Source organism: Periplaneta americana, chromosome 17, assembly GCF_040183065.1.
Source record: "Periplaneta americana isolate PAMFEO1 chromosome 17, P.americana_PAMFEO1_priV1, whole genome shotgun sequence".
Taxonomy (NCBI): domain Eukaryota; kingdom Metazoa; phylum Arthropoda; class Insecta; order Blattodea; family Blattidae; genus Periplaneta; species Periplaneta americana.
The window spans coordinates 125451294-125460682 of record NC_091133.1 but is presented as its reverse complement, the minus strand read 5'-3'; positions in this window follow the sequence as shown (position 1 = coordinate 125460682).

The window sequence follows — 9389 nt, the reverse complement described above, 5'->3', positions numbered from 1 at the left end:
CGATCGTGAAATTAAATTTTTGTGGTATAATTTTCATTATATTTTAAATTTTCCTCAAATGGTGTGCAAAGAGCTAAGAATTTTTAAGGAATAAATGTGGTGAGTCTGAAAGGTTTGGGAACAATTGACTGAGATGTTATGTGTAGCCAAATGGACTGAAAATGAAGTGTTGCAGAATTTGAGACTAAAACAGTTCACAAAATAACTACCACAATATATAAATCAACTATTAAGTTGATATAAAATTCCTTTTCAAACTGCTATGTCCACTTCACTCTTGGTTAGTTTATAGGTTTAGAAGAGGAACTGACTAAATATATATCGCACAAAATTTACATGAATTAAAATTAAACCCCAAATAAGAAATTAAGTAAGTTACGCACATATCTTATGTCAGAAAACAATAAGGCTCTGTCAATAAGAGCCAGTGATCTGAAATATAACAGGGATAGATCAATCCAATAAACTACGGTAGAACTTGGTTATAACGACATTCAAGAGACATTAAACATTATGTTGTTATAAACGAGTGTCGTAGTAACCGAGATTAGTATTATCAGTCTAGTGAGGTGGAAAATGAAAAATAACAAACTTAATTAGACTTATTTTAGACTTATGTATTCACCTTTAAGTCTACCATGAACATTATAAAGTGCACATACAATTATAAATACAGTATTCTGTATTAAAACAGTTTGTTCCGTACTCACTAAACTTCTTTACTTAGGAGTCAAGTAATCAGTCATTTTACTCTGTTGTCTCCTACTTGCAGAATACACACTTTCTAAATTACGTTCTGCGAGTATGTTCATAATTTCAATCACAATTTCACTGCTCCCTCCTCTAGCTTCGATCCATTCCGTTCAAATGCAGCAACAATTTTATCCTTGCTCTTCCAAATCATTTGAATTGTGGAATTAACCAGGCCAAACTCACGACACATGTAAGCTTTTTTAATTCATTCTCAATTTGATGAATCACTTTAACTTATTCTTCCAATGTTAAAACTCTTCTTTTAGTGGCCATACTGCGTTAAAATGCGCCCATTTAGTGAAAACTTCCTATCGAAATTGATCGCACGCAGCTACCGTTAATACCACATGAATTCGGGTGGGTTACAATGGGGTGGGGGATCTGCCTGCATTTCAGGGGTCTATGACAGAAGGGGACAGTTAAGAATTTGCCAGGTTACCAGATTTCAACAAAATATATCTTAAAATATAAAATCGTATTCCAAACTGAGGTTGAAAATGACGTTATATGCGAGGCAGACGCATATACGTTTGTCGTATTAAGCAAGGTAGGAAAGCATATGTCTTATGGGGAATTAGTTGGGACCACAGAATATTTGACGTTATAGGCGAGGCGTCGCACAAAACCAAGTTCTACTGTATAAATAATGTTAACAACTTGTATAAGATGCTAATATAATGTCATTATATCAAATGTTGAAATGGGTTATGATGTGTATTGTAAAGACTGTTAATGAAAGATGGTGCTATCTGGCCAGCAATGTGTACTGGTTCTTTGAAAGTATATTGCCTTGAAACAATTATTGTGTTTTTGTATAATACTGCAAATTGGAAATTGTCATGGATAGGTTTCTCTTTTTGTTCAAAGCATAAAAATTTCTATGTTATAATTTCATATTTATACATTGATTATTACAATAGGTACAGTGCAAATTAATTTTGACAGAAGCGTAAGTTTACCTCTGTGGACCATCTCTTATATTCAAAACTCCTTGTACAGATTTTATGAAGTCATTTTATTTCTACTTCATAGTCATGATGTAAAATAGAATTACATTTTTGTATAACATTAAGGGGAGAGGATGGTATTTTTAAAAACTTTTTTCCTATTTGGTGTAAAATATTAATTTTTTGTATGTAGAGAACTCATAGCTGTAGCAACTCAACCAAAAATAAATATTTTGAAAAAAGAAATTATTTGGGGGCCCAGATTTGAAAAAAATGTACCCAATGCAGGATTTTACTAAAACCGATACATCTGAACCATTTTTAAAGGTAGATTCATCCAGTTTTTTGCAATGTACTTGCAAAAGCATGCTCTACAAACTGTCTGTAACAGAATTTTGTTATTAGTCACTACGTTTGTAAAATAAACAATTAAAATTTAATAACACTTTTCTGAATTCCTTTCTTGCAAACAAACGGACGTAGTTTTAAAATGAAATCAATTAACAAAATTCTGTTACAGAGAAAAGTTTCCTAATAATCTAAAGAATGTGTGTTCTAAATTTCATGGAATTTTCTTTAATAGTTCAGAAATTATATCCATTTTTATCTGGCAATGTAGCAAAAAATGAAGTTACCATAAACCGATAAAAGGGGAAGAGTTATTTAAAAATCCATACCGCAGGAAGTCTAAAAATGGCGTCTCAACATCCGATACGGCCACAAATACCCACGAAATGTTATGCAATGCATTCCACACACATCAAAAAGTATTTTAAAGGTTTTTTTTTTTCGTTTCTTTGAAAATTCAATTTACCAGAAACAACAATAAAAGTGGGCGAGTGATTTAAAATCCATAATGCAGGAAGTTTAAAAATGGCGTCTCAACATCTGATAAGGGCACAAATACCCACAAAATATTATGCTTTGCATTACACACATATCACAGAGTATTTTAAAGATTTTTTTTTTTAATTTACTCATTTTTCACCAAAAAATACCATCCTCTCCCCTTAAATAATGGAAGGGGACACAAAATATTATTTGTGTTAGACTGTGATATATTCTCTCGTCACAAACTGCAACTAATCTTGAAACAAGTAACACATTTGATATGAAATCTCTGATCACACTGTAAGTTTATAATATTATTGAATGGTATATTATAATGTTGGCATATCTTCCCAAAATATGTATAAAGATTGAAATATTTACCTGAAAGTTTTCTATATATACGAAATAGCATAATATCAATCAATGGTCACTGTAAACGTACCACAATTGCAAGTAATAGCTCTGCACTGTAAGTTCTAGGGATCAACAAACCTTTAGATTAAGTTATCTATAAAATTCAGACTACTGTAACATGCAACTATCATTATCTTATAAAAAATTAAATCCTGCTGTATTTTTGGGAATTTAATATGATGCTCTGAGTGACAAGGGCATAAACAACATAAAGAAACTCTTGACCCTATATTGCAAGTAACTTCGCCTCTCTTTCAGGAAAACAGAAGAGTTATAGAGAAGAACCATATAACTAGACTTGTAATGTGTGGTAAATTTTAGTGGTGAGGTGTGATTTGCAGATCTGTGATTTTGTCACTTACCACTAAGTCTTTAGGCATTAATTAATTAACTTGGCTTCTAGTATGTGTTTACGACATCTTTGCCTGGAAAGTCAAACATAGTATCTATATTGCTAGAATTACTACATTCTCATTATTATGAAACATTTACTTATTACGTAGTTTTTATAATAATTAAATCACTCTGCGCCAACTATATTTTGATATTAATGGGTTGGAAATCTGTATAAAATGAGTCATCTGCCTTGCTATTTCATAGACATGCTTTGTATTTTGCAATATATCTGTTAGATGGGTCAGCTGTTCAGATTATAATTGGATTATAATCATTATTTCATTACAATGGCATAATATATTTTATGCTCGACCATGCCGAAATATAGTAATTATACACCTGGTAGCAGTCCTTTAATGCATGTCATTAAAGTACACCTACTCATTAAAGTACAGGTGTTTTCAGCCAATGACAACTCAGCTTACAGGTGTTCAGCCAATGACAAGTCAGCTTTGTACCGTTATAAAACCGCAAGTATTGATTATTCTCGGATATGCAATCGAAAGAGAATTAGCGAAAAGTCACGGAAGCTGGAATCCAATACTGTCGCAGAAGGTTATGTTCTGTTACTATAATAATTAGCGTTAATTGTAAATAACATTCAAATAAATTCAATTTGTCATCTCGTTTTTCAATGTCGAATTCAATAATCAAGGTTATACCAAGTTTAACGGGATTAGCTACATCAAGGTCAATGACATTATTGTTCCTTGGAAAAAATCAATACTTTCGCGTCTGCGCACATCTCACAATTCACGACCTAGAACAAGGTCACTTCCGATCTTGTCAGATACAAATAAAATGTATACATCTGAATAATTTCTAGTTAGAAATATGGTCGAGCATAAAAAGTCGTATGAAACTCGCCTATAATGGTAATTAAAAAGCTCGTATGAAAATTATGAAACTCGCGCTTGTTTCATAAACATCCATACTCACTTCTTAATTACTATCATTATAGGCTCGTTGCATAATGTACTATTGGTGGTCATGTAAATTTCAAGATTAAATTAGGGGCAAAAGATAAAGTTTAAAAATTCTGAAAAAAAAAAAAATTGTGGTTCACCATTACCACCAAAGACAAGTTTTAAGACATCATGCTGTTCAAAATTTTTATTTTTTCGCCCCACCCTAGTGTACATCACACATGAAAAGTTAACTTAATTTAATTTAAAATAATCCTGCTTAGCTATTACATATGCAAATTGAAATAATGTATAAATTTATAATAGGTACTGTCTTTCAGTAACTTAGGGTGCTATTCATAGACATTTCGCTAGTCCGCGCTATGAGCGTGCTAAACTAGCCCTGGCTATCGACTGGTTACTTGTACGGGATTCATATCATACCATATCGCTAACACTGGTTTATGAATACGAAAAACTTTAGTTCGCTGATCATCCGCAGGAAGCCTGCGCTAAGACTGTCTATGAATACGGCCCTTACTGTTGTAATGCTCTAAGACTGATGACATGTTATTCTGTGATCAGGAATGCATACTGAGGTTCTAAACGGAAACACAGATGCATTTATAAACCTAGACAATGTAGTAAGCTATTTGTAAGCAGCTATAAGAGTAGCGTACAATCAATGTGCCTTCCAAAGATTAAATCTTATATAAAATAAGTTTCCGTTATTGTACTTATATTAGCAGCAGATCGAATTTTCAAACTAGATTTGAAGGCGATGAAATATCATTATAAAAAATACTGATGTAAGGGCTAAATATTATTTTTCAGCTTCAAACACACACATATACATGTACAGTGAGGGACATGACTGTTGAGCAGGCGAAAATGTTTCAAGATTTGTAGCACAGATCATAAGAAGCTGCAATTTTAATTCCTTCTCAGCTTAGATAATACTTAAACAGAAAAGCGAAGCGAATATCTCGTCATCATATGACCGAAAACTTTCAGCTCGGAGCATGCGCAGTGTGACATTTTTTGACCTAGAAAATACTCGAACTGCTCAACTACTGTATTATGTCCTTAATTGTAAACATGTTGAATGCTTATGATAAAAAGAGAGAGGAAAGTAAGCTTGTAGGATTTGGTGTGCATTACCACAAGATAGCAAATCACCCTCGATCAAAACATAGAAATACATTTTAATTAGTCAAGAAGAAAATGCGTAATGATGCGTAAAATATTAATTTATTAGTGTGAGTCAAAAGATAACACAAATATGGTTCATTTTGCAACCAATCAGCAAGATAAAATTATCACATATACCTTCAGCTAATAAAGCAGTATTCTTAGAAACATTCAGTATCAACACAAATGCTCTATCATCAGTAAGTACTCTTAATGATTGTTTTTAATCACGAAATTGTGATCAGTGGCAGTTTCTCTATATTCATTAATAAGCATACCCTACATTTCTTTATGAGCATTAAGTAATATATTACCTTACACATTTACATCTTTAAAATATTAATAATTTTACTACAAGTGTTTCTTTTAACGTGGAACGTTTAAGTGAACACCTATTTGGGAAAAATGTCCTCTATGATTGATGACAGAACATGATGGCCTTCCCTCATACCACTCCATTACACAGTCATCAATGATGATTACATTCGCGATTTTATGCTATAAGAAGGGAGTGTTGCCAACAGTGGAAATGCTTACAAAAATAATGCAGAAGTGAGTTTTATGAACTTCTCTCCAGGAAAGAAGGCTGTTACGTTTTGTTGCAAAGTAAACTAGGCTATTTCTATAATACTCCATGTGCATCCTGCTGCTTAGCAACCCTCAACATATCACTACTGGAAAATGAAGTTTGTACATCATATTTATGCATTATATTCATTCAGCTTAAGCAGCAAATGCTTTATTTATTTTTTACATTGGTTATGTTAAGTTCAAGTTCTTTGTTTTATGATACGCTATGATTGTCATTAAGTGGTGAACTATAATTATTTGAAATCACACAACCATCAACAACTTAAAACGTTCCACACAATTAGAGATTCTATGATTCCCCTACCAACTTTTTAACTTTAAGTATAATTTCAATGACAATGATACTTTTACAATGGAAATCACAAGAATTTTGAAATGTTCAATTGCAGGCAATGTATTAACTTTAATTACTAATTTGTGTCCATCTTAAAAAAAACATACAGCCTTAAGGGTTGCTTAATTATTTCTCGAAACAGTGAACTTACTGGCATGAAAAATATACTTCTGTACATTAAAAATTGTGTAAATATATCATTATACCCAATATTCCTCAATGTTGTATTAAAAATCTGTTTTTGATTTCATAATGCTTTGATATTAATTGAACAAGCATGCAAATTAGGTTATTTAAAGGTGTGAAAGTGAAGACCAGAGTGTGTAATATTCCACAATCAGTTTTCACATAGATATATGAGAAGTATATAAAAAAAAGTTTCCGGAAATCAGCAAGAGAATCTATGTGTACGAAGTACAGATTGAGTCTAATCACTACTTTCGAATTCATACATTTCCCTCCCTCAAGGAAAATTGAAATCTAAATGGGAGAGGGAAGAAAAAAGTTATAAGACAAAATGAATCTTTTTAAAAGTAAAGGTCGGAAAAAGAACGACACTCTCAGCAACATTCTTTTTTCTTTTTGTATGTGTGCAAGCAAAGGTAGTATGTTTAAATATATCTTTCAGGAATTACGCCGTACAACCTACATTACAATTTACATTATCTTATTTATTTCTCCAAACAGAATCATATGCTAACTGAAAGTCAATAGATATTGCCAAGGTATCTTCTTTCTTGTTAAAACTATCTTTTATTTCTTGGCCGAGGCGTATGGCTTGTTCATTGGTAGAGTGTAGTTCAGCGGCGTATACTGGTTAAAGGGTTTGGGCTACTGCTGACCCTATTATTACACAAAATATATCTACAATTACTTTAATTTTAATTACTATGATAAAACTAATAATACAAAATTATTACATTATGTTATATTATAAACTTTTTCTTTTGTAATCTCCTTGGGCTACCGTAGCCTGCAAAATACGCCCCTGGTGTAGTTGTCGAAAGCCGGCTTGTCTTGGTGATAAAAGATTTTGGGATTCTAAATACCAAGGTAATCTGTAGGAGATCATGGACTCCATGGTTTTTGCTATCATGCTTAATAGTGCTATTGGTCGATAACTATTAACATCATTAGGAGGTTTCCCTTTTTTGTGAATTGGTACAATGATTGCTTTTTTCCAAGCTGGAGGAATTGAGGTGTTCCATGATAAATCGAAAATGGATAAAAGTACAGACTTGGCTTTTTCCCCCAGATGTTTAAAAAATTCTGAATGAATGTTGTCAGGACCAGGAGATTTCTTGGTTTTTAAATTTTGTATAGCTATAGTTATTTCTTTGGGAATAAAATTTTGATGAAATTTTTCAGTCCCCTAACTGCCCATTGTGCAACTCAAACCAAGAAATGGATTCGGAACACCTCAAAATCTGTGCTTCAGTGGCTGACCATGATAATATTTTTGAAAAATATTGGAGTGCAAGAGGTCAAATGACTTTATTATCAAACGCCTGGCGTTAGAAAACAACAAAATGATCTTATTTACATAAGTTAATATATTTCTCTGAACTTCAGCCAATAATATTAAAGTGGAGCATATATAAAATATATGCATATAGCTGTGAACATTTTACAATTTTAATACTGAAACATCAAAGTTATGACTTTACGCGACGCTGTTATTCCGGCATGACTCCTCCTCTTTGCTTATGTCTTAGGAAGTGAAGGCTCTATAAAGTCTAGGTAGGTAGTATCGTTCGCCATTTTTGTTCTTTCGTTGCCGAGCTACCATACGAGGAATCTATTTGCCGCACCGTTAAACATTATCATGTCGTAGCTCCTATGATAATAAATCAAACACACTGTAATTCAGCAAATAATTGAGTGACAAATAACGTCTTCTTGTGCTTTCTGCGAACACCAACGAAAGAGCCAAAATGGCGGGCGATTATATTAAGTATTTATCGAGCCTTAAGAAATGAATAACATCTTCATCAGCAAATCACAAGACGCACATGTTTAAATGTAGCTGACCTGCAATGCAATTGGCTGCCAGAAATTAGAGCGATGGGACTATAATTTCTTCACATCAGATTTCATGGAACTGCTGTTATATCTGTGGTGTTTGGTCAGAACATGGTAACTCCAAAAATGGCCTTTTTTAGCTGAAGGCGCAACCCTATTTAAAAAACAGTTCTCTTTCATTTGGTATAGCCGTGATATCTCCATCTAATCTTATGTTATTTTCATTTGAATTTGTAGGTAAACTAGAATTACGATTTGTATAAGAAAAGTGAGAAAAAAATGCTGCTGCTGCTGCTGCTGCTACAAATCAAGTGCTGGAGCATATATGAAAATTCTTTTTCCTTGTCTGAAAATAGCATTTATTTAAAGTATTATTACCAAGTAAACATTCTTTCATAAACCACATATTTTGTGCACGAGTCAGCATGAAAATTCTATTAAATTCTTTGCAGGTTAATTATATTTTTTGAAGGAATTCAATATTTTGACGCATTATTATATTTAATAATTAAATATGCTTCTTCCCACAAGTGGTTGAAGTTTATTGGAGTTGATACCTATTCTGATTTGTATGATCCTCCAATGCGATCAACTTACAAACATTAAATAATGATAAGTGCAATATATCGCACCGTCATGTAAAAAAGTTCATACAGTATCATTTATTACCACATTATTAACACAGTTTGTTAAAATTCTTCCCAAAAGAACATACTCGAGACAAATCTCACCAATATGTTTCTGAAGTGCTCTATTTTCAAAATTCTTTTAACTGACTGAAAATATTATGACAAAGATATCACAGAAATTAAATATAAGAATAAATGCTACAGATTAGTTTAGGTTACTATTTATTTCCTTACAATTACATTAACATTATTTTAGATTTCACACCACTTATAAACAGGAATGCATTCTACAAGAGTGAATATTTAAACAATTTTAAGTCCTACAAGGGTAAAAAATTCTAACAATTGAAGGGGTAAGAATGATATAGCCCTAAGC